This window comes from Macaca mulatta, chromosome 6 (genome assembly GCF_049350105.2).
Source record: "Macaca mulatta isolate MMU2019108-1 chromosome 6, T2T-MMU8v2.0, whole genome shotgun sequence".
Classification (NCBI taxonomy): domain Eukaryota; kingdom Metazoa; phylum Chordata; class Mammalia; order Primates; family Cercopithecidae; genus Macaca; species Macaca mulatta.
This window is the reverse complement of record NC_133411.1, coordinates 171002830-171027336: the sequence shown is the minus strand read 5'-3', so window position 1 is coordinate 171027336 and position 24507 is coordinate 171002830. Positions and strand designations below refer to the sequence as shown.

The window sequence follows — 24507 nt, the reverse complement described above, 5'->3', positions numbered from 1 at the left end:
TTTAAATTTTAAATCTTCATTCATTTGTGTGGTGATTTTTGCAGTATCTTTCCCCCTACTGGACTTTATCTGCGTGAGTCCACAAACAATGCCCATTTAAGCCCACCATTGCAAATGCTAGTACTTAGCATTCTGCATGACTCCAAACAGGCATTCAGTAACATTTGTCAAGTAATTGTGCAAATGAATTCATGCCTTTATAAATTCTACAGATAAAATTCTCTAAAAATCAAGAAGATACATTATGGAACATTTGAATTAAAAAGCAAAATTTGGCCTGGCACAGTGGCTCATGCCTGTAATCCCAGCACTTTGGGAAGCTGAGGTGGGCGGATCACAAGGTCAGGAGACTGAGACAATCCTGGCTAAAAAGGTGAAACCCCATCTCTACTAAAAATACAAAAATTAGCCAGGTGTGGTGGTGTGTGCCTGTAGTCCCAGCTACTCAGGAGGCTGAGGCAGGAGAATGGCGTGAACCCGGGAGGTGGTGATTGTAGTAAGCTGAGATTATGCCACTGCACTCCAGCCTGGGCAACAGAGCAAGACTCCTTCTCAAAAAAAAAAAAAAAAAAAAAAGCACAATTTATGTAAATATTCCAGAGAATATATTTAGAAAAACTACTAAAAGAATAAAGGAATAACCATGTAGCCGTGCATGAGAACAATTTATTGTGACACAGTTTGAAGTCTCTGACTTTTTAAAATCATGATGCATAAATTGCTGTTAAAATTCCATGTCGTTCATTTTGAATTATCCCAAGTAAAATTTTAAAGCATTTTAATTTTTAAAATCAGAAAATATACTACAGAAACACATCCCAGTTACTACATCTTTTTAAAATACTCTTAGAGAATATCAGTTTCAAATATTGTATCTGCACTCACAATGTGGGATGAATAAATGAGATAGCTTTTCAAATGTTGCTTTTTTTTCTTTGCTAAATTATATTTTGCTCTAAAATGCATAGATAATTAAATTCAAATCATATCTTTTAGCTTGATTAGTTGGCTTTGTGCCTACGTTTCCCTACTTACATGCCTGATTTAATCTGATTTGAAAATAAGGTGCCCTAGAAGCCTCATGCAGAGAAGATTGACTTAGAGGGGAGAGTTATTACTACTCAGTCTAGTTTTTATTTCCCACTCTCAAGCTTTACCCCATACCCCGCAAAGCTGCTGAAATAGAAAGACCTTTACTGGATGCTCTTTGAGGGAGTAGACTGTCGCCTAACGTTGCATTGTTTCCTAAGTGGGGTTTTGAATGCCTCTTAACACTGCCTTTTGGTAGACTGTCATACAGTTACTTGTTTAAGTCAGACCTGGTTGATGTAGTGATCATGAACTAGCACTGATCAGGGAATTCGGCTTCCAATGGGACACCAGTTTCCTCCCAGAGATCAATAAGTAGCAATTATTTAACAACTGTGCCTAAAGACTTGAAGGTAGAAATTTTTTATCAATGATAATAGATTTTAGCTAATTCCCACAGCATATGCTTCTCTATGTTAATTTATTGAACATAAGCTATTTAAAGCCATAGAATTTCATAAATTAGTTTGGTCTTTGCTTTTGTCCTAATTTAGAATATAATAGACACAGGCTATGATTGAAGAGTAAAAAGATTTAATTTGAGATGACCTCTATTAACATCCATCTTTTTCTTTCTCATTTCTTTGATCAGAATACTAAAGGCAAATACATCCTCTCTTATTCCAGTTAGGAAAAGCAAAGTAATAAAAGAAGATTTTTCATTTAAATAATAATATTCAGGGGTACCTTTTCTCCTATTTTCCCAGTCCTCGAGCTTCCTGCACATTTTAAATGTGTTTAAATAAAAAATTATGAATTATAATGTTTTAAATAAAGCTAGACAATTTTAGTAACTTCTTTTCACCTTATCATGTAAGTGAATGAGGATCTGCACTTTGGTATTAATGATCTGGCATTTTTAAAGGTGAACTTTAATTTTGTCCAAAGTTAACAAGATAATTACCTCAATTCAATTCTCCACTTCCCTTTAGGTCAGAGTCTAAACTTTCATCGTCCACTTATCTATCAATTTCTATTATAAGGTAATGGCTTCTGAGCATCTCTCACCATTGCCAGCAAGTCTACAGCTTTTCTACCAGTGGATTATGGAACTCAAACTTGAGAACAAGCCATTTAAAAGCCAGGCAGCTTCACGGTGACAGCCTGATGCCTGTCATATCTCCAAGGCTTCGTCGCTTTCTGTATTCCTAAAACCTCTTGGGCTAAAGAGCCTATAAAATCAAATCCCCTTAAAGTACCGCATCAGTGATTCCCCAAGCCCGAAAGGTTTAAATGCCAAGCAAGTCAAAGGTGGTTATTTCTGCCACTTCAGATTTATTCCTCCTATTGATTTATCTTAACATATGACATTAAAGTTATAGTATTTTATGTATTAGTTTCATTACTGCTTTGGTCTTAATTTAGAGTTTATAGATGAAGGCTATGATTGAAGAGCAGAGACATATAATTTCAAACAACGCTCATTAATGTTTATCTTTTTTTGTGTGAAATACTTATGTCTAGTTTTAGGAAGAGAGTATCAATGTAGGGTTTTTTTTTTAAAGCTGTAGTGGTAAATAACCATACGATAGTTTTAAAATTTAATATTTAGTGGAGTGTTTAGGTTCTTATTTTCTACATGAAACTATCTCATCTTAAAAACTTGAAGATTCCACGGTAAAGAAGTCTTTGCCTCTATTAAACCCCTGACATAATAGAAAATAATTTTCAAGTTGCCAGTCATGAAAGCCTACTATGTGTAGACACTGGGCTGAATGGTTTGCATATATTATCTGTAAATATCCTAAATGCTTTGTCAGGATGGTAAAAAAACGAAGTATCAAATGTATCTTCATTTTGTTCCTCTCTCGCCATTCTTACTCAACTAAAACATAGTTGAATAAAGTATATCTTATTCTACTAGGTTAACTTTGAGGGCATAAATAGTGTTGTACTCTTCTTTACATTCCTTTCTCTAGCTCCTTTTTAAAGCCCACAGATATGTTTAATCACTGCTATGCACAGAGCAGTGTATTAGGTAATGTGGAGATTAAGACATAGGGGGCCTCATAACTGATTCTAAATTAAGTGTGTTAAAAGGACATAAGATTATTCTTTTTCTACCACCCAGATAGACAGAGAGATGTTCTGGGACAATGCATTCGATCTAGCCTTAGCATCCCTCATTAAACACTTGAATTGGGGGCATAAATCCGTGAGGCTGATTTTGACCAAAGGCATGCAGGAGAGTTGATTGAGTTTTCATTTGGGAAAATTGTTTTCTGAAATTAGATCTGTACCTCACTCTAACGCACAAAATAAATTTAACATGGAACAAAGATCCAAATTTATGAGCGAATATAAATACTACAGAATGAAAACTATAGAATATCTATATAATCTTAGTGTCGAAAAAGCTTTGTCAAGTATAACATAAAATTTAAAAGGCATAAAGGAAAAAAGTTATGGGTTGACTGTGTAAAATGTAAGACTTCTGTGTTATCAAGACTGCTATCTGGGCACCGTGGCTCATACCTGTAATCCCCTCACTTGGGGAGCACAAGACACATGGATTGCTTGAGTCCAGGAGTTCAATACCAGCCTGGGCAACATAGTGAAAACCCATCACTACAAAAAAAAAAAAAATACCAAAAATTAGCCAGGCGTGGCGGCATGCACCTGTAGTCCCAGCTACTCCAGGGACCGAGGTAGGAGGATCCCTTGAGCCTGGGAGGTGGAGGTTGCAGGTTGCAGTAGGTGGAAGGACATCCTTCTACCACACCTCAGACTCCTGCACTCCAGCGTGGGTGACAGTGAGACTTTGTTAAAAAAAAAAAAAAAAAAAAAAAGAAGGAAGAAAAGAAAAGAAAAAGAATGACTGCAATAACCAGTTTTAAAAGGCAAAACATCACATTTGAGTGTGGTGAGATATTTCCAAAATAAATAAGAATTCAAAAGCAAATATCACCAATACATAAAGAATTCCCATTTGTCATTGAGGAGAGAAAAAAACTAAATTTTTAACTAAGCTAAAACATGAATGAAGAACTTATAAATACAAAATATTTGAAAACTCAACTTCAGAGGGGATCAGTGAAATCCAACATCTAATAATAGTATTTCATTTTCAGCCTGGCAGATTGAGGAAAAAATAAATTCCTTGGTAATGTTTGGTCCTGAAAATATGTGGACAGGGATCAGAGGTACACTTTCTTGGTGGGGATATACAATGAAGTGAACTTTTAGGAAGATAATCTGGAAGTATATAAAAACATATTTTATTCTTAAATGTCTTGGATAAACACGACAGAAACAAAAAGTTTTCAAATATTGCCACTCAGTTGGCACCAAAATGTTCTCATGGTTTGTCACGTGCCTAGAAGTCTAGGTAGAATACCCAATCTTTGGGCAGAATCCCAATCCCTGAGCTTAAGCGATCCAGAACATTATTGTGTATAAAAGATTTCCAAATTAATCAGTTGCTAACTTCTATAAATGCTACTCCCAAGCAGTTTCTGCATTCATCACTTGCCCACCATTCTCGGGGTTGTTTATTCTCTCATTAACTCTTCTGGAGTACTTTCAATATCTCCTGCCAACCAGGTCCTGTGAGGTCAAGAGGGGGAAAAAATACATAGCTAAGCTCTAGCTTTTGCCATCAAGGAGTTGTCAGGCCAAGAAAGTCATATCAATATATTATCACTTCATAATGGCACAAGAGCTCTAATATAACAGATACATGCCAATTTATCTTACACACCACAATTAAACTTTCTGACGGGCACATTTTTGAAAATTCTGAGTAAATAAATCTATTTTCACCAACTTAAATAGGTCTATGCTCCTCTTCAGAGAAAGCCCAGGCTTCTAAACCTGGCATCAAGGCTGTCTGTAATCTAAATTTAACCTAGGTCTTTCTCTCTTATTATTCTATTTGTGTCCTCTGAGCCCTAGACAAATAAATTAAGTATTTTTATATCATGCCTCTATGATTTTTCTGTCTTTATTCTTCCTGCCATCATCTCTCTCCTAGATTGCTAAATAATCTCTTTACTCTTTTTCTTCATTCCAACTTTCTGACCACCTATGCCACCACCACCACCACCCCACACATATTCCACAATGCAACTATACCTGTGCTATCTAACACGGTAGCCATATTAAACACACTTTAAAAAATTAAATTTACTGTCTTAGTTGCACAAGCCACATTTCAAGTGTGCAAGAGCTACATGTAGCTAGTGACTAGCGTATTGGACAGTCCAGATTACAGAGCAGTTTCTTCATCATGGAACGTTCAGCTGGACAGTGCTAAACCAAGTTTTTTTTTTCTAGAATACGTATTTGTTCAGGTCATTCCCTTTGAGCATCTCAGTATGAAATTTACACTATTTAACATGTGATTCTGGCCCGGTTTGCTTCGATCCATCCTGAACCGTCCCAGCTTTATAATCTCCCCACTTTGAGCTCAGCCATGTGATTTATTTTCTGCTTTTCCAAGGGGAAACTTCTCATTATTTTGACCTTGTTTGCAATATGTTGCTCTCAACTTCTGAAATGTTCTCTACCCCTCTGATCATGCCATATACATATAAATGCCTCCAGACTCTTCAATAATTGCCCATTGATATCAGGACACAATAAAATTCTTTAACTTGTTCTCTAGGTCTTCATATGTTGTTTTGTTTTGTTTTGTTTTGTTTTGTTTCCCTCACTATATTCTCAGTCTCATATTCAATAGTGATTCTTCACTGACTGGGGTTCCTGTAGTTCTTTACATGACTTCCTCACCCTGCTTCCTCTTCCCACAGGGTTCTTTCACCTGCTGCCTCCTCTGGCCTCAACTCTAATATCCCATCTTTCTTTACTCAATTAACTCCATTTATTTTTCAAATGTAAATTAATGTATCTCATCATGAAAGAAGCTCTTATTACATCAAATGTCCTCAGTAAGACATCATAGTAAGAGCTCAGTAAGATCACAATAAAAATATATGATGATGAATACTGAATTATATTCTAGATTATTAATATTTTATGAACTCTATAAGGGATGCAGCTCTAGCTATTTTGCTCACTATTTTATTTTGAGCATTTAGCACGGTGCCTGGGACATAGAGGGAATTCCACAATTATTTGTTACATAAATAAATGCTTTAGCTCAGAATGACAAGAAGAAAATTCTAGATGAGCTATACATCAAAAGTCTTTAAGACCAAGGTAGAGATTAACATGGGTTTTTAAGATATTAAACTTTTACATTACAAATTATTGCATCTGGAAAAATTTTTGCTGAACTTAATGTCAATGGATATAAGGTCACAGTGAGCTGTTAGCAATCTTAACTGCTTGCCAAGAAAAGAAAAAAGAGAGAAGGGAAATCAGCTTTATCAGAGTGGCTGCATTATGTTTAGTAAAGTATTATTCAGTGATTTGAGCTTCTCAGCCAGATCCAATTAGTGAAAGAAGAGAACAAAGGGGTTTGGCTGCTAAAACACAAGCATCACAGTCTGCCAAGCCTACTAGGTGTGTTTTCGTTTAAAAACTTTGCCGTTCTCATTTCATCTATTAAGTTCGTGAAGAAGAACAGAATAGCAATTGAGGAAAATATAATTTTAAAAAGTGCATTAACATAATTTTTCTGGTTTAAATTTATCCTTTAAAAACTCCATCTGAATATCCACCTAGGACAGGGGTGGAGAACTATAGTGAAAAATGGGAACTGCTTTGAATCATTTTCCCTAGAAGGAGAGCAGTAATTTGTTCCCTCCAGGCTGCCGAGGAGGGATGGTCTCAGTCTCTTAGCTGAGATGGCTTTATCTTGGCCAATGGTATTTCTCTAGAAAAAGTGGCAAGTAGTGAGCTGTCAGCAGCCAACTCCTAAACATCTGAGAGATGGGTGTGTGAGTTCAAGGAAGGTGATAGGGTGGCAGGGGCATCAACAGTGTCCACTGCAAGGGCAAATATGAGATTAACTGGATTCAAAATTTGAATCGTGTCACTAACTGGTTATGCGATTTCAAGCAACTTTCCTATGTCTCTGAGTCTCAACTTCTTTATCTGTAAAGTAAGAATAATAATGGAATCCACTTCGCAGTAATATTGTGAACATAAAAAGAGTGAATATACATGCCATTCTTGGTACAATTCCTGGCATATAGGATGGTATGATAATGTCAGTTATGACAAAGCAGAGTATCTATGAAATATGATTGAACACTGTTCTGACCTGTAATAAACATAGGAGAAACTTACCAAATATTTAAAAGAGAGTTAGAGTTAGAAAGGGTCTTAGAATAAATCTATACCAACCAATTCTATCCTCTTAGAGATTAAGCAGTTGACATTCATCAAAGAAGGATGCTTTATCCAAAGAGACAGAGCTACCTAGTGGCAGGCCGAAGACTCCTGCCTTATAAACCCATACTCCTTCTGTAGAAAACAGCCTCTGCATTCTAAATCAGTGGTTTGGACTATGACAATAAATCCAAAAAACAAACAAAAACAATGTGGAACGTTGACTAATTGTTGAATGTCAAGAACGTGGTTAATATAGAAAGCTGGTTTGGATAACTGGGGCCCTCAAACTCAAACAGAGACTTCATTTACTCTTGAACCTTATATAATGCACATATTAGCTTTAGGAAGTTGAAAACTCATTTGTCTAGAATACCAGCCTGCGCCTGACTCAACAATAGCAGAAATTTTCTCTTGGCAGATAGCTTTAGACGAAAGAAAGCTCAGTATTTGCAAAGCCTCCAAATGTAGTGGTTTTCTCTAGGTTCACAGAGTGAGGTCTTTGCTAATATCCCAGTTTTCTGCCTTCCTTTACTAGAAAATTCTCTTTATGCAAGAGGTTCTCTTTCTCACCCTCCAAAAAAGCTACCACAGATGCCTAGCCCAATGTGGAATTTTGTAATGCAATTCATTTGTCTAGTCCAAAATCAAATTCCAAAAAATGCAGCAAATATGGTCACCTTGGGATACACATAAATAAAACAACTCCAGCTCAGAAATCTAAAACTACAGCTACAAATGAATACATTTGCTACTTTGATCCATCAAAAGAGACAGCAATTTCCCAGTATAATTAACTGTAACTCCTGCAAACATCTAACTAGATATTAAAACATGTTTTACATAAACGCAGGGCAATTCACAGTAGCAGATCTAGTCCCAGGATTCAAGCACATGCGATCATGATAATAAGGTACAGAAATGCGGGTAAGTTGTTTAAATTCTCCCACTAAAGTAGGAATAAACAAACTTATTGCTAAGGCTATTGGGAGAAACACATTTGCTAATGGTAGGGAAAGTGTTTTGTCATCTTTCGAACACAGAGTATAAATAAAGTGGTACATAGAGCTTTTTGAGGACAGTCGATTTGCAAAATAACTTCTGTGACATTGGTAGGTAATTTTCCTGTTGAGTAATTTTTTTTTTTAGCCTTTGTTAAAAGGCTGCCTTCAGCCTTCAGGAGTAATAGTAAAGCAGCGAATCTTAATCTTGTTTCTACTAATATTAATGCATCCATGAAAGCCAGTAATATACTCTTAGACTCATACACTATTAGAATCAGTAATACATTATTAGCGCTCACATATTTGCATTAGTAAAATTATGCTCTTCTGTTCAACTCAGATTTCGAGAAACAGACTAATTACATACCAACAGGTTTTGTCAGAAGGTAACAAAATATTCTTTTATATGTAGTTAATGTTTGTATAGAGTATGGTTGTGACACTAACAGATCTAATTTACCTTCTGCAGAAGTCCCATTTCGGGAGAAATTTTAAAATGTGAATTCAAATTCCATTCTTAGCTCTCATGATTCAATGGAAATAGTTTCAGCACTTCAGAAGAGAGATGCCAATAAGAAGCAGATACAACAGTCTAGTTGCATCTATTAACTCTGATGATAAAATTAGCTTTAACAGAGAAAGTGGGATCTACAGAGGTATCAGTGAAGATCTGATAAATTCTGAGTAATGTTGCAGTCATTTACTTCTACTCAACCATACATAGTTAGGTAAGTGCTAGATATGCTCCTTTGAGTAAGAGATTATAATTGATTTGTCAGAGTTGGAATCCCAGAGCCACAGAGGTGGGGTTGATATGTTACATTTTCCCCTTCTGACATAGAAATGATGAGACTGCATTTCACAGAGAAAATGAGTAGAAATTCTATTTGTGATGTGTGAGAAGAACAAAGAATTCTCAACAGAAAAATGCCTGGTCCACAGGTCTGTCCTGAAAAACAGATGCCTTATCCATGGGGAACCACTTTTTCCATCTACTCTGCAGATAGAATCTTGTTCTCCTGAAAAATTACTTGGTATCCATAAATTTATAAAAACAGGACAGTATCTTTAGTAAGAAATAAGCTTTTGTCCCAAATTGGTCAAAAACTAATTTGTGATATTAGGAGGTTTTGTTAACTAACCAATCTGAGACTCAGTTTCCTATTTTGTAAAATAGAGATGACAAAATTCTCCATAGCAACCTCACAGAGTTCTTGCAATACTTGTTGCAATAACTGGTTGTAATTAATCAATAGTTGGTGTAATTACCACCATTTTTGATCCTCCCCTTGGTGCCGAAGGCTCTGCTAGGAACTCTGAATGGCACCCAAAACATATGTTTCACTATTAGAAATATTTCACTGACTAATACACACAGATTTCAAATGTGTGGTAACTTCCTTATAGCTACTAATATTGGAGTAGGTATCTCACCAAGTTTTGACCCTAAATCCAAGGCTTACCAATTATTTTTCAATAATTCTAATAAGGTAACAGCTGCAAAGTTTAGAAGGGGGGCAGTATGAACATTGGGGGACATTTGAATCATGGCATATGGATTCAGATTATATTTAGATGGATGCTATCTTGTGGATTTGAAAGTATGCATGCTAAAAGTCTTTATAAATATTTATTCTATATAAATTTAATCTTTATAATTTGTATTCTTTAATAATTATAAATATTACACATTTTTGTTCTTTCTTTCAGCTCATCGTTTATTTCATTGCTTGTTTAATATTCCTACCAAAGTTTGAGAACTACCAGAATTTAATATATTTAAAAAAAAGAAGGAAGTAGGAAGAGAATACAGTGGAGGAGAAAGAAGAAGAGAATAGTCCGGAATACTCTTAAAGTGATGTTTCTAAATAATATTTTTTATTGAACATTGGTTTCATAATGTGCTAAAAATAATGACTTCTTCAATCAGGAATATTTGATTTTTGTGGAACAGCATGTGATACCACTGGAGGTTCACCATGCACATTAGCACACGTGTGCTTCTGCACTAGAAAATGTTTGCCTTCAACTTAGCATTTTCTAAAGCTATATTATCACAAAACTAGGTTTTTAGGAAACATTTACTATAGCCTACAGTACACATATTCAGCTGGACTTGCTGTGGGGGACACTGCTCTTTAGGAGTCATAATGTCCTTTGTCTTCCTTCATTTTTTCCTGACCTGTGAAAAGAAATACACGCCCTTTTAGAAGTATTGGAAAGAAAAGATTCCACTGTTTCTCCTCTCACTTGATTCATTTTGGTTATCTAATTGGTGAAATTAAGACACTTCACTACTTGGGAGCTTTCTTACTGAAAGGATCTCATAATTCCTTGCTTTTGTCCTTCATTTGATAAGCTCTCTTGAATCAAGGCGTGGATTACTGTTTAGATGCTGACCTCGTGGTCTCTCTCCACGCCTGCTATGGAGACTCAGTGAGTGTCAGCCAGCTATTCCAAGCAAGTGTATGGTCTCCCACACCCACATCTCTCTTGAGTTTGTTAATACTAAATATTAGCCTTGGAGGAGAAAAAGTAAGAATCCCAGCTGTAAATAAAAATGAATCCTACAAACCAAGGCTACCTGTAATCGAGATGATATTTGAATCCTATCTCTTCAATTTACAACTCTATCTCACAAATGGGTCAAAATCAAGAGATAAAGAGAGAAATGTTATTAATAAATATAGCCCCAAACCCAGAAACCTCTTTTGGAGAAATAAGCGTATTAGTAGTAACGCTTTATTTTTCTTGTCATTTTCACCTTTTAGATGAGTCTGGGTAACTTTGCATTTGAAGCTGGACTTGATTAATGTAACCCAGGCACTGACATTTTCTTAAAGAAAAGGTTCCACAGAGGTAGAGAAACCTAATGTTATCAGAATACCGAGCTTTCTAAAATGGCTTTGAAAGCAGCTAGAAAAGAAACAAACAAACAAAAAAATTGTTCAAATTCAGGCAACTGCAGGCAGTGGTTGCAAAAGGTCAAATCACAAAATGTTCCCCAAGATGTCAAATCACTCCTGGGGATACTCTGCAAAATTATAGGTTTAAAAACTTGACCTTACTTGCTCTTTATTTCCAAGCACTCGATTTTAAACTACCACACCCCTGCCCCCATGGAATTCTTTCACCCAGGAAGTTTTTCATTTTGTGAAATTCAAGGATATTTTTAAGATATCTGTTAAAAATCATTGCCAATATATATTTTAAAACCTCTGTACATTTTACCATACTATATAGAGTTGATTCGAAAAAGCTCAACTTCTCTGAATAAGGAAACTTTCTGTGTTGGTGGGCAAAGCACTGGATTCAAAGTCAGCAGGCCTGGCTTCTAATTCCTGCCTACATGTGACCTTGTGTGATCTTGGGTGAATCCCATCTCTTCTCTAATTCTCTTCCTCTTCCCTATAAATTATAACAAATTCAATTAAACAATAGATCAGTGAAAACTGTATGTAAATGCTAAATTTAATTTTAATATTTAAAAATTCATAGTGTTATTTAAATTTACATACATAATATATATGTCAAATTCTAACAATGGAAGTTCTAAAATTTATTTTTGAAAAATTAAGGAATATAACATTTGATGAAAAATTTTAAAAACCCTGTTATTTCTTAGTTTGACCTTTATTTGCTTTATAATGTTGAGCAAGAAATGTTACCTTACTTGTCTGGTCTGTTTTTTTCACAGATGAAAAAGGAAAAAATTATCATCTGTACCTCATAGATTTGTTGAATGGATTAAATAAATGATTCCTATGGTGTTTTAGCACAAGGACTCAGATCGGGTGCTTAACAAATGTTATTGAATGTTACTACCATTTTTTTTTCACTTTTTAAATGTTTTCACATAACTCATAGGGTCTTATAATCTTAAGAAACTAGTTGTATATCACAGTTGTTTGTTTGGGTTTGCATTTACAAAAAAAATAAAATGCTTTTATGTTTTTCTGTACCTGTCAGGAAATCACATGCTTAGTCTCATTCTTTCGTCTTCCTGTTTTAAATCTGAAAATTCTATACCTGTACCTCTAACAAGATCTTGTATCATGCATTGTAAAGTCAAGAGAGAAGGAAAATCTATCCTTCTTCTTTCCCTGGCAAGACTCTACTACAGCCACAGAAATATGAGAAGGCAACAGCTCAACCATGATATAAGAAAGCTGCCTAGTAGAGGGTAGCAGGCCTTGTACTCCACATGAAACTCTGCGGATTAAAGGGTTCCCTTCAGGGCCATCTTACCTCTACTCCACTGTTATGCATAATTACCTCCGTACATCAAAATTCTTTGTTGTGACTTGATCGTGTCACTAAGTAAAATAACATGACAACTTTGGAAAAAGCAGATAACTATATGCATTTTCAGATTATATTTGGAATTCAGAACCAAGTTTGTCTTGGTTTTCAGTTTACATGCCAAAGAATGACTCCTATTTATTTATTTATTTATTTACTTACTTATTTTTGAGATGGAGTCTCACCCAGGTTGGAGTGCAGTGGCGTGCTCTTGGCTCACTGCAGCCTCTGCCTCCTGGGTTCAAGCTATTCTTTTTTTTTTTTTTTTTTTTGAGACAGAGTCTCGCGCTGTGTCACCCAGGCTGGAGTGCAGTGGCGCGATCTCGGCTCACTGCAAGCTCCGCCTCCCAGGTTCACGCCATTCTCCTGCCTCAGCCTCCGAATAGCTGGGACTACAGGCGCCCGCCACCACGCCCGGCTAGTTTTTTGTATTTTTAGTAGAGACGGGGTTTCACCATGTTAGCCAGGATGGTCTTGATCTCCTGACCTCGTGATCCACCCGCCTCGGCCTCCCAAAGTGCTGGGATTACAGGCTTGAGCCACCGCGCCCGGCCCAAGCTATTCTCTTGCGCCAGCCTCCCTAGTAGCTGGAATTACAGGTGCCTGCCACCACACCCAGCTAATTTTGTATTCAAACAATGAACTCTGGCCTCAATCTGTTTGCCATACAAGGCATTGAGTCTCTTTCATTTTATAAAAGACAAACTGGAGGTTGGGGGGAGGTTAGTGTCAAGCATTTTCTGTCCACAGGGAACATTTTGGTTGTAGTCTTGAGCAGAATAGACTTCTAGGAGCCACTGCTCTGAGAGAAGAATCCTGTGATTCAAAGTATGTAGGCATCTGCCCTATATCTGGCTTCTGCTACCGTAGGATTAATATAGGGGATTACCAAAGGCTCTCCAATTTCATTCTTTTGAGTTGGTACTTGCTTTATTTTCACCAGTAGTACCCCGTGACTAATCAGCATCAAAAACAATACTACGACGCTCTGCTCACCAAGACTCAAACTTTCTCTGGCCTCAATATGGACAGTTTTCAGTGACAGTGCTTTCATTGCTGATTTAGCATTTGCATTTGACGGCCGGGCGCGGTGGCTCACGCCTGTAATCCCAGCACTTTGGGAGGCCGAGGCGGGCAGATCACGAGGTCAGGAGATCGAGACCATCCTGACTAACATGGTGATACCCTGTCTCTACTAAAAAAAATACAAAAAATTAGCCAGGCGTGGTGGTGGGAGCCTGTAGCCCCAGCTACTTGGGAGGCTGAGGCAGGAGAATGGCGTGAACCAGGGAGGTGGAGCTTGCAGTGAGCCCAGATCATGCCACTGCACTCCAGCTTGGGCGACAGAGGGAGACTCTTGTCTCAAAAAAAAACAAAAAAAAAAAAAGATTTTGCATTTGATCATGCAGTGCCAGAGCTGAAAGAGAATTTATAGATTAGACCAGTTTCTTCAAGTGAGCAAGAGGAGCCCTGAAAGGTACAGGAGCTTGTCATAGGTCACTGCTCACACCTAGAACCTGCACGTGAAGCCAGGTCCCTCAGAAGCATAAAATATTTAATATATTTGTCCCTCTCCTTTGTCATGCTTGAGTTCCTGAATAAACTTCAGAGTTAACCTAGCCTTGTGGAGTAACTGCTTTAATAATTTGCAAATAATAATCAGGGAAAAATATAGTCCTTAATTGTAAAGAGCTACATTATTGCTAAGGCTTTACTGTTCTCTCAGCATTGAGGAAACAACTTCTCAGCCCAAATGATATAGAGAGATTTTTCAAGGAGGATTTGATGATGGCATTAATGAATTTGTAGCCTACTTTGGTGTTTAAATAATAGTCACTTTCTTGCCCTCTGTAGCCTTCCCTGCAGTGAGGAAAAAAAAACCCACAAAAACTCTTTCTTTTTATGCAGTTTCCATAGGATGTACAATTTGTAGAATTTATTCACATTACCATATAGCTCTTTTACTCCAACCATTTCCTTAACAACATATAGAATTTGTTGATAAAAAGGTAATAGGAATAGTTTGTGAAAACTGGTTTGCTAACTACAGGAATTATAGAATGGAAAATAGTTGCTTTGAGTTAAATGTAATTGTTTTTAATCTTTTTCATGTTAGGAAAGATGCCCTTAGTGATGTTTTAAGACTTGTGTTCTGAACAAGGAGAAAAATAAACACTTCCTTTTCCTGTTTTCCATGTATCAACTTTTGTGTAAAATCTGTAACCTTACCCAATGTCAAATTCACCAAGATTTCATGTAGCTTATCTTCTGTAGAAAGGCAAAGAAAATTATGGTGACATAGACATTGCTCATAAACTTTGTTGCTTTCCTATGCCAGTTTGGCTATTGTTATTGTTAAGAAAATATGCTGGTCAACAACTAATAAAATATGAACAAGCTTCCTGTGCTTTTAGTTCTAAAATTATTTCTTTAAAATACTATCACTTTAAAGTAAATAAAAGATAAACCAACTGGAAAAAAGAAAGTATATAATAGATTATTTGCAGTTGGAAAGAATATCAAGGATCACCTAATCCAGCTATAACTGCGACTCAGAGAGTTGAAATTATATACCCAGGGTCACATAATTAGTACCAGATCTAGATGTAGAATTTTAGTTGTTTGATTCTTAATTTAAAAATTTCTCACAATGGCATTCCATTAAAAGACATGCACAGAGATTTCGGTCCATGCTACTGAAATAATAACAGGATAACCATGACCACAGAATTATGCACATTTAGATATCAACTCCTTCAATCCTTCCATCTTAGAAATGATGAAACTGAAGCCCCTTGCTTTTCTTCCTGTCTCCTCAAGAAGTCGAAGTACAGTATCAGAGCTTCACTGTCATAGAAAACCATGTGATAGAAGAGGGAGAGGAGAGGAGAGGAAGGAGCTCAGCACAGAGGAATATTTATTATCTGCCTGCTGAAAGCTGAGTTTGAAGCAACAGCATTTTGCAAATGCTCATGTTTCCCTCCTATATGTCAGGAGAAGGGAAGCCAGGGCCGTTTCCAACATTGTTCCTTGAAGAGCTGTGGCATGCTGTTACGTAAAACAAACCCAGACAATGGAAGGGATGCCAGCAAACAGTCTTACCACACTTAGTCAACTGTCCTCCAGGGAGAGACTGACAGTGTCTCTCTGCCTCCAGCAGTGAAAGAATGCCACTTGCGGAATGTGGGTTGAATGACCCAGATGAGAATCTGAGCTGAAATCAATACACCTCCTCACTGTATCTCAGCCAGAAAAGAGAACTGGGGAAAACTTAAGCAGAAGAGACGTTTGGCTTGGCGTGTAGCCACCTTCTGTGATCTCCAGGAAAGGGAGGGTATTCAGGAAATTGGGCCAGCAGGTAAAAGAAAAGAGGAGTTTCCCTTCTTCTGAATAATTTGAAGTAAAAGCATGATAAATACTGAATTTATATATCATGCATGCTTTGCATTTCTCTGGGAAATGGTCTCTTGATACTCTCTGTCCCATATGACTAAAGATCTGCTTTCCACTTCCTGCATAACTTCACACAGGCACCTGCCAGACCGTTTACTCTGAGCAGCACTCTGTGCTCTCACTACGTCCATGTGGCTTTCAGAACAAATCTGGATTCACACCCTGACGCTAGTTCTTCCTAAGTGTGTGACTTTAAGTTACTGAAATCCTTGGATCATCAGTTTCATCATGCCTATGCTCAAACCTTTTGTGTTGCATTCCCTCCCTTTGACTGATCTGATAGAAAGCATAATATACTAGGTGTCTAATGATTGCCTTTCTTGGGCATTTGCATTTTTAGGGGATTCCTGAAGATACAATGCTGTGAATTCAAGAGACAACATATTTAATAATGGGTTTTGGTATCATGGTGCATAGGAGGATGGGATCGTATCCACAGCCCTCAAATTCATTGTCATTCATTCATTCATTGAAAAAACAGAATCTCTAATCTGCCCTAAAGACCCAATCTCAATGATGCTCACATATGGAGATATGAGCTTCCAGTGATGGTTGAACTATGTTATAAGTAAAGATACTCCAAATTTTATAATCTTACAAAAATCTTAGATTTAGTCGTATGCTAGAGCATACCATATAGGTGATTAGATGAAGAAAACAAACTAGAACAAATAAACTTAGAATGATCTTAGGTTTTTTTTTTTCTAGCATACTTTTAGTTTGGGGGAAAAGCCATTAGCCACAAATATCTAAAGTACAGGCACTAGTGACAAGATGATTTTCATGAAAAAAACTACATTTATATTCAAAACACAAAGGTTTTCCAGTGTGCAGAGATTTAATAACTTTGCTTTAAAAATTCTTAACAAGAGTTATGAGCTTCTGGCAATCCTGCTATCTTCATCTCCATTACTTATGTGTCTGTACTTAAGACTTTTTTTTTATCTTCCTTTTCATCCTTAAGAGTGCTACGGTTGAATTCTAATGATGGTAGGTTTGCAGAGGTAATGGTGCCTGGAAATTACCTCTGGAATTTTCTAACTGTAGATTTTAAAATGTTCAGGATGATTAATTACTATGGGAAATTAAATGAACTTATAACAACCAGAGTTTGTTGACTGTTGGCTTATGTTGACTGCTATAAGCCACTCCCAGAGGTAGGACATGTAGATACAGGATAAACAAGAGAGTTCCAGACTGAAAAGTGCCTTGTGTGTACAATGAGAGACTTCAGGTAAACAAGCAATTCAAAGCATGGTTACAACTGCCATGAACAAGGACAATAAGCATATTTTCAGAAATTGCCACATCACAACGTAATGATAAAGGACAAACAGGAGTTTTCAAGTGAAGAACATTTCAGGCAGAGGAAACAAGTGAAAAGTCCCTCGGGCATGTGGAAGCTGGGCTTATTTGAGAAACTACAAACAGTTCATGTGGCTATAACATTGACTGCTAGAATTAGGTGAAGGGGAAGGTGGAGAAAGATGGGCTCGAAGAATTGAGTATGAAGTTTCATGTATGTCATGCTAAGGTATTTGAAATTACTCCTGGGGACAATGTGAAGCATTTCTTAGGCCATCTACCACCATTGGTGTGCAGAGGGAAACCTCATGCTAGGATAACATCTCCCTTTCCCAAAGTTTTAACTCTATCTGAAGATGTCAAGTGGAGTCTCACACTTCATATAATTCCATCCCCCCACAATACAGGTCAAAAGTGAGTTCACACACTATTCTAGGACAATGATTTCCATAGGCTTTTCCATTTATCAGAGATCCACTTGTGGGTAGAGCACTGGATTGCACACTGTGGTAAACATCCAGTCCTCTGGAATGCCTTTCCTCATCTGTAGGGGTGAAGATGAAACCACAAGTACGACTTCTTCAGTCATACTCTCAATAGCTGCACCAACACTAGCTGACTTGAATCTATTATGTCTAATCTTAGTATGAAATGTCATTAATCCCTCATTTCTTGAAGATTTTTACTATTGGCACTATCACATACTCCACATCTTTCGTATTAATTCTTGAGGTTTCAAAAATATGACCCACAAATCTCTGTCTTCTAAGTTCCTTACATTTCTCTAGATCGATGGTATATGAGGTTGACCTCGATACTATTTCATTCACCCTCTTCAATGGCATACTCAAGACATTACTATTTTTAAATTAATAACTGTAACCTTTCCATAATGTCTATTTCATGAATCTTACTGTGGAACAACATCTCTTATTTGTTTCTGATTAAGCCCCTCTTATACTCTCATACTCTAGCATTCCAAATCTTTTTACTTTATGGAGACCTTTAGTCTCTTGATTCTATGACCTTACAACCCTGCCTCATCCCCTCAGTGGTCACTCCTTCCTTATTCTGTGTGAGTTCTTTGGTTGATCATCACAACCACTCCCTCAATTCTCTTGTCTTGCATTATGTTCATCTGACCAAACCACCACTTTGATTAAACCAAAGTTTTCTTCTGCTTGATGCCTACTCTCAACCAACCTGAACTTCTGCTGTTCTTTGGACAGTTGACGTGTCTTCTTGCCTTAATAAGTTTTCAGTAGTTAATAAGTAGTGTTTAAAAACTGGGAATCCTAACTATGAAAAATGGCACAGGACCTCAAACCTTATGCATCATGCCTTAAAGTGAAGCTGCTATCTACATTTGCCTTGAGACCTCAAAGATTATATCACCCAAATTCTTGGTGGGAAATAACTTAGTCACTAGAAGCCAGACAATCTTTGATTATATTTCATGATATCATTTTAAAAGTATTTTAAAATCAGACACTAACAACAGAAAGGATAGATGAGCAAACAACAGAGTAAAAATGAATATCCAGAAGATTAAAAAGAATGCTTGCACCAAAGAGAGTTTGCTTAATGATTCAACTGGGAATAAATAAATATAAATGTTGGAAATTAAGAGAAAAAAATAGGCAATAGATTTCTCTAGTTGTTTCTCTATCAGAAAGTGAAAGTTTCTGTTTTCTCGGAATATAGCATATTTGTCCTAGGGTTTTATTTTCTTATTTATTTTGAGACTGCTCTGATGTGTCAGTAACTCCCTTTCATGATGACTTATGAGATTCCTTGCATCCTTTTGCAGAGCATATTTCAATTCTTCCATTTATTAGCTATCAGGAATATTTAGAAAGGGCTAGGAATAACAGACCGGATCTCTAGCACTGTGTGTCATGTAGCACATTAAGAAATAGCACTTTTTTGAGAAATGCAGATTTTCAAGTCTTGCCTAGGTGGAGGGATGCTTTTTCTTCACTCCTCATGTTTCCTTCCCTTGAAGAAACTCCATTAGAATAACACTACCAGCCTCTCTCTGTCTGTCCTTTAACTCTATCCTGGAGGAGAAAAAAAAAACTGGATGTTCATCGCCCCATATCTTCCTATTTCTTTTTATTGGGAGGGCTCTCTAAAGGGCATACCTATTCTATGCTCTTTTTCCAGAGGCGAGTAACACTGATTCTGCTAGATACGTAATTCTAGTTCTGGGATTTAATATTATAAAGCAATTCTCTCATAGGTATATACAAAATGTTTCAATATCGGGAATATCAATAACAAAGATGATGCTTTGGTCACTTTCTACTCACTTTATTGGTTGTATTTTTCTATTGTTTTACAACATGGGAGGCAAGAAGATGGTGTTGCCAATTGAACTCTTAAACAAAAATATTCACAATCACTTGAAAACCCTTGGTCATTCTGCCATATTAGCCTTTATTTATACTACTATACTGGCCTAAATGCCCCCTTTTCCTCTTTAGCGAATTGAAATTTCACAATAAGACCCAGCTCAACCACTTTCTCTTTGAGGAAACTTCTTTGTTTCCTCACACATCTCAGGCCCTCTTCTGATCATTGCTTTAACCCTAGTTATTCCTCACCTTGATTCATCATTCATTGCTGCATTTTGCTTATATGGATAAAAGAGAATCGTTTTTTCTCCCAGATTTCCTGATGACCAATCATTTGAAGATGATGCATCTATAGTTACAATTATTTTCAATGTTTCACACACATACAAAAGCATTAACACAGTGGTTACGGACACATCCTTTGGAGGTAGATAGGCCCATTTACAAGTCTCGGCTTTGCTACACACTATGTGACCCACTGGTAAATTTCCTAACTTCTCTAAATCTGTTTCTCTCTTGTAGAATAATAATAATACAAGTCCTCATAGCTACTACAATGATCAATTGAGTAATGCCATAAAACACTTAGCTCAGCTCCTGACACATAGCAAATACCCAGTGAAAAGAAGCTACCATCAGTCTTTATAAATATACATGTGTTTATATGTAAACAGACACACACTTACATAAGTATGTTAATTTTTCTTTTTGCTATAACTCCCAAGACAGGTTGAGCTCAACTAAACTTTTGTATTTGTTTTGAGAATGCGTAATTATTATTTTTTGGTTAATGCCCATCAAGTTCCACAGGAAAATTTGTTTAAATATAGATGTGTGGTATGACAATACCATCATCATGCAAAAATAATTAGATAAATAATAATCATTAGATAAAGAAAAGTTTCATATGCATAGAATATTATTAGAGTCCAATGAAGATGATTATATCTTATTCATGACTAATTCCAAGCAAATGCATCTTTGACTTTTAATGTTGGAAGTGTGAAGAAACAGAAATTAGAAAAAAAAAAAAATACCAGGAGGATGATTTTCAGATTTTATTGATAGAAAACAAATAGTATCTATTTCTTGTATTTCTTCTTTTTTCTCAAATATGATTAGTTAACTCTTTGTAGAATATTAAAACTAATTAGTCATCTTTTAATTGTGATTAAGCACTTTGTTTTCAAATATACAATGATTTTCATGTTGAATATATTCTAAGGTATTTTCACTCTGATACTTTCTTGACTGTGCCAGAAGTTACTTCCCAGATATATACTGCAAGATATTATAGCATTGATTTTTAAATGTCTAAATTTTAGAGATATTAAAATGAAAAATAAATGTAAACTTTAAAATCAACAAAATAAGGTAATTTTAATGTTTTCTTTTCTTTCCTTTCCTTCCTTCCTTTTTTATTTTCTTACTTGCCTGACAAAGTCTTTTACTATTATGTCAGGTTTTAATGGGCTCAAAATTCATGCTCTATCTTTTCCATTCTCAAATAGTTTGTATAAGAATAATATTTTATTTTAATGTTTACATATATTTACTGATGAAGCCATTTATCTAGAGACGTCTCTGTGAAAGTCTTTCTTTTTGGCTTTCATTGATCTTTTATTTTTTCTCTCTTTTTAAAATGACAGTTCAAGACAATTGAAATATAATGGGTTGTCTGTCATGAAGGTAAACAAGCATTAAATAATCTGAAGTATAAAGCAGACTATCCCTGAATGCGTCTACACTAGTGATGAAAGCCTTCAATAATACGTGTGACAAATGGATTATGTAGATTATCTGTTCTCTCTTTTAATATGCTCAGTGGAAGTAAATTCTATAATCATTTAATTTTTTAAATGGCTTCAGTTATTTTTGTCTGTTTTGAAATTTGTGTATGTGTGTTTTCATTTGTCTAGTTTGTTTATTTTTGGTTTGTATTGATTTGCTTTTAATAGGCGCAACACTGCAGCAGAGGCCTAACTCATAGTTATTAGAGTATAGGTTCTATGAATTGCATTTAAGTAGTCAACTTCCTCCCTAAGTTTAGCCAACTCAACTCTTGTTTTGGTTCTAAATAATTTAAAATTAGTTCAAGTTACATAAATATATATCTTGTCAAATTTTAAAGCAAGCATTTATTTTTATGTGTTTGTGTGTATTCTAGAGGAATTAAGAAATATATATCTGAAACTCTTCCAATTTCACAAATTTTCTTATGCTTCTTACGTAATTCAAAGTTAAGATTGTTTTTAAACCTGACTTTTGCCTTCAGTGACACTAAGACATTGGAAAGTTAATGACAGCACTAATTTATTTATGCATGCACAGTTTCTATGTGACCCTGTGACTGCTAGCTATTCTACATTTTATAGATATAGAAATTCAAATGCCTTAAGTTACATTAAACGATAATCCCTTGATCTTAAGAGGACACATTGATGTTCTTTCTGTTCTATCCACTTCACTATCAAACCCAATTTCTCCCTATTTGCAAGATTCATTTCAAATGCTTCCATTTCATGATCTTTCTTCTAGTTACCTTCTTCAATTCCAGCATGTCTTTAAAAAGCACCTACTGTGTGCCAGGCACTAAGCTAGTTGCTAAGGAGATAACAATAAAATGGGATGTTCGTGGCATTCTATCTAGAGTCGTTCTTATGAAGGAGAAACCCTCTTATCAAATACAAAAAGAGCTTGTACTAGGTCCGTTGGTGAAAAGGAATCTTTTATAAGTTACTAATGAATATAATTTATAGAATGTTTCAAAATGCATTTTAATTAAAAATCTACAAAATGTACACTTTGTCCACCATTAAAAACAAAATAGATCCAAAGGTCTTTTGCTTTGAGCTAGAGTCTGCCAACTGGTTATCAAGGTGTCATCATTCATATACAAATCACATTCAAATTCATCAATTTTAAAAAGATCAAGTATAAAAATTCTTTCTAATATGCACTGTTTTATAAGCATTTGCAAATAATTAGCTCACACCTAATTATATGGCGTTATGTAATATTTAAATTGCATCATTGCAATAATAGTTCAACATTCATTAACAGGTTTGGGCAGAAACACAACTGACTCTGGATAAATATTAAACTCAGCAGAAGTATGTGGACATGCGATGGAATGACTCATAAGCATTTAGTGTTCAAATTGCCACAGTCATTCGTCCATACTTTTGACAGAGGGAGGTTTCAGTAAAAAGCATAGTGCTTCTACAGTTTTATAATGATTCACATGAATAGGTAAGACTTTAAACTTATTAACACGGGAATCCTTGCCTTGTGTAACTTGGAACCTGATATCCCTCGATACAGTGTTTTATATACAATATGTGCTCAGCAAATACTAAACAAATAATGAACAATGTTTCTAATTGAGTAATATCTTGGTTAAAGAGAGCAATGCTGGCTTTTACTACCAGGTTTTAAAGAGAATTCTTAATCTAAACTGACTAGTTCTCTTCTTGTATAATGCAGTTTAAATTGTCCTGTAAAGTTACATAGTGCTTTGCAATTGCAGAGTCATTTTCATATACTTTAATCTCATTTAATAATTGCAAGGATCCTAGATGGTCAGATAAATTGAATATTTATTTTCTATTTATAGGCACGTAAACTGTGGCTAAGGTAGATTGGAAACTGCCTAAGTTCATGCAGCTTGCAGAGGTGTCATGAGAGCTCACATGCCATCTCTATTATCTGATACTTCAGCCAAAATTCTCCCAAGTCTATATCTTATGTTGAAAGATGAATAGTCAAGCAAAAGTTATAGTTCTTGAGTCCTAACTGCAACTCTCTAATATCTCCACTGTACAGAGAATTCAAGTGGGCATAACCTCAGGTTCAGACATGAAACTTCAGTGCTAGAGTAATAATCGCAAAAAGAGTTTAATATTCCCTTTAAATGTGATCTATTCTATTATATTTTCCTAGGCCTCAGAAAGAACCCCTGAGGGAATGAGGTAAGATGGAAGTGTTGGACACAACATCAAATAACTATCATATCTAGAATTACAGACAGATGACATATGTACGGGTGCAAAGGTTGTGCCTGGTACTTCCATGGCCAAAAATTGAATGTAAAAGACAGGGAAAGGCAAGCATAAACCATATAGCACCTGAATTAATGTTAACTTGGCACAGCTATGGAAACACCACTTTTGCCACTTTCTGAGGTTTCAGCAAAGGCTCCTCAAGTAAACCCCAGTTATTTCAGCGCAGGGCTGGCAGATGGATGCTGCAGATACATTTCTCCCACCAGCCTCTGTCTGAGAGGCACTAGGCATGGCAAGCATGGGGGCGATCATTCCAAATGCCAGGAAGAGGAGTGGGTGGAAGTAGGCAACTTGCTAAAATAAGCCCCTGGATTCGTCACAATTAAGAACTACAATAGCTCTTAAACAGCATTATGACTGTACCAATACCTTCAAATTATATTCCAAACATATCCTAAGGTATTTTAAGAAGTTAAGGTATATTTAGGATAATGATTTCTTCATTCAGAAAAAATAAAAATGAGAATGACATGCTATTGAAGCATGTAGGCATTGATGTGCTCGGTTGTAGTAAAAAGCACAGATTTCAGTGTAAGGGTAGGTGCTTCATCAGTCTTAGCATATAGAGATTCATATAAAAATTATTTAATGTTCAGTTACATCTGGTTCATTGTCATTTCACTGGACTGTGGACTGATCAAGGAAAATTTACCTTCTTGAACCCTATTTGGGAACATGGGAGGCCCAGAATAAATA

At 36.0% G+C, this 24507-nt stretch overlaps 1 protein-coding gene across 2 annotated transcripts in view; it reads right to left on the bottom strand.

Moving 5' to 3' along the window:
- GABRG2 (gamma-aminobutyric acid type A receptor subunit gamma2) overlaps positions 1-24507 on the bottom strand; it is an 89976-nt gene that overhangs the window by 13576 nt on the left and 51893 nt on the right.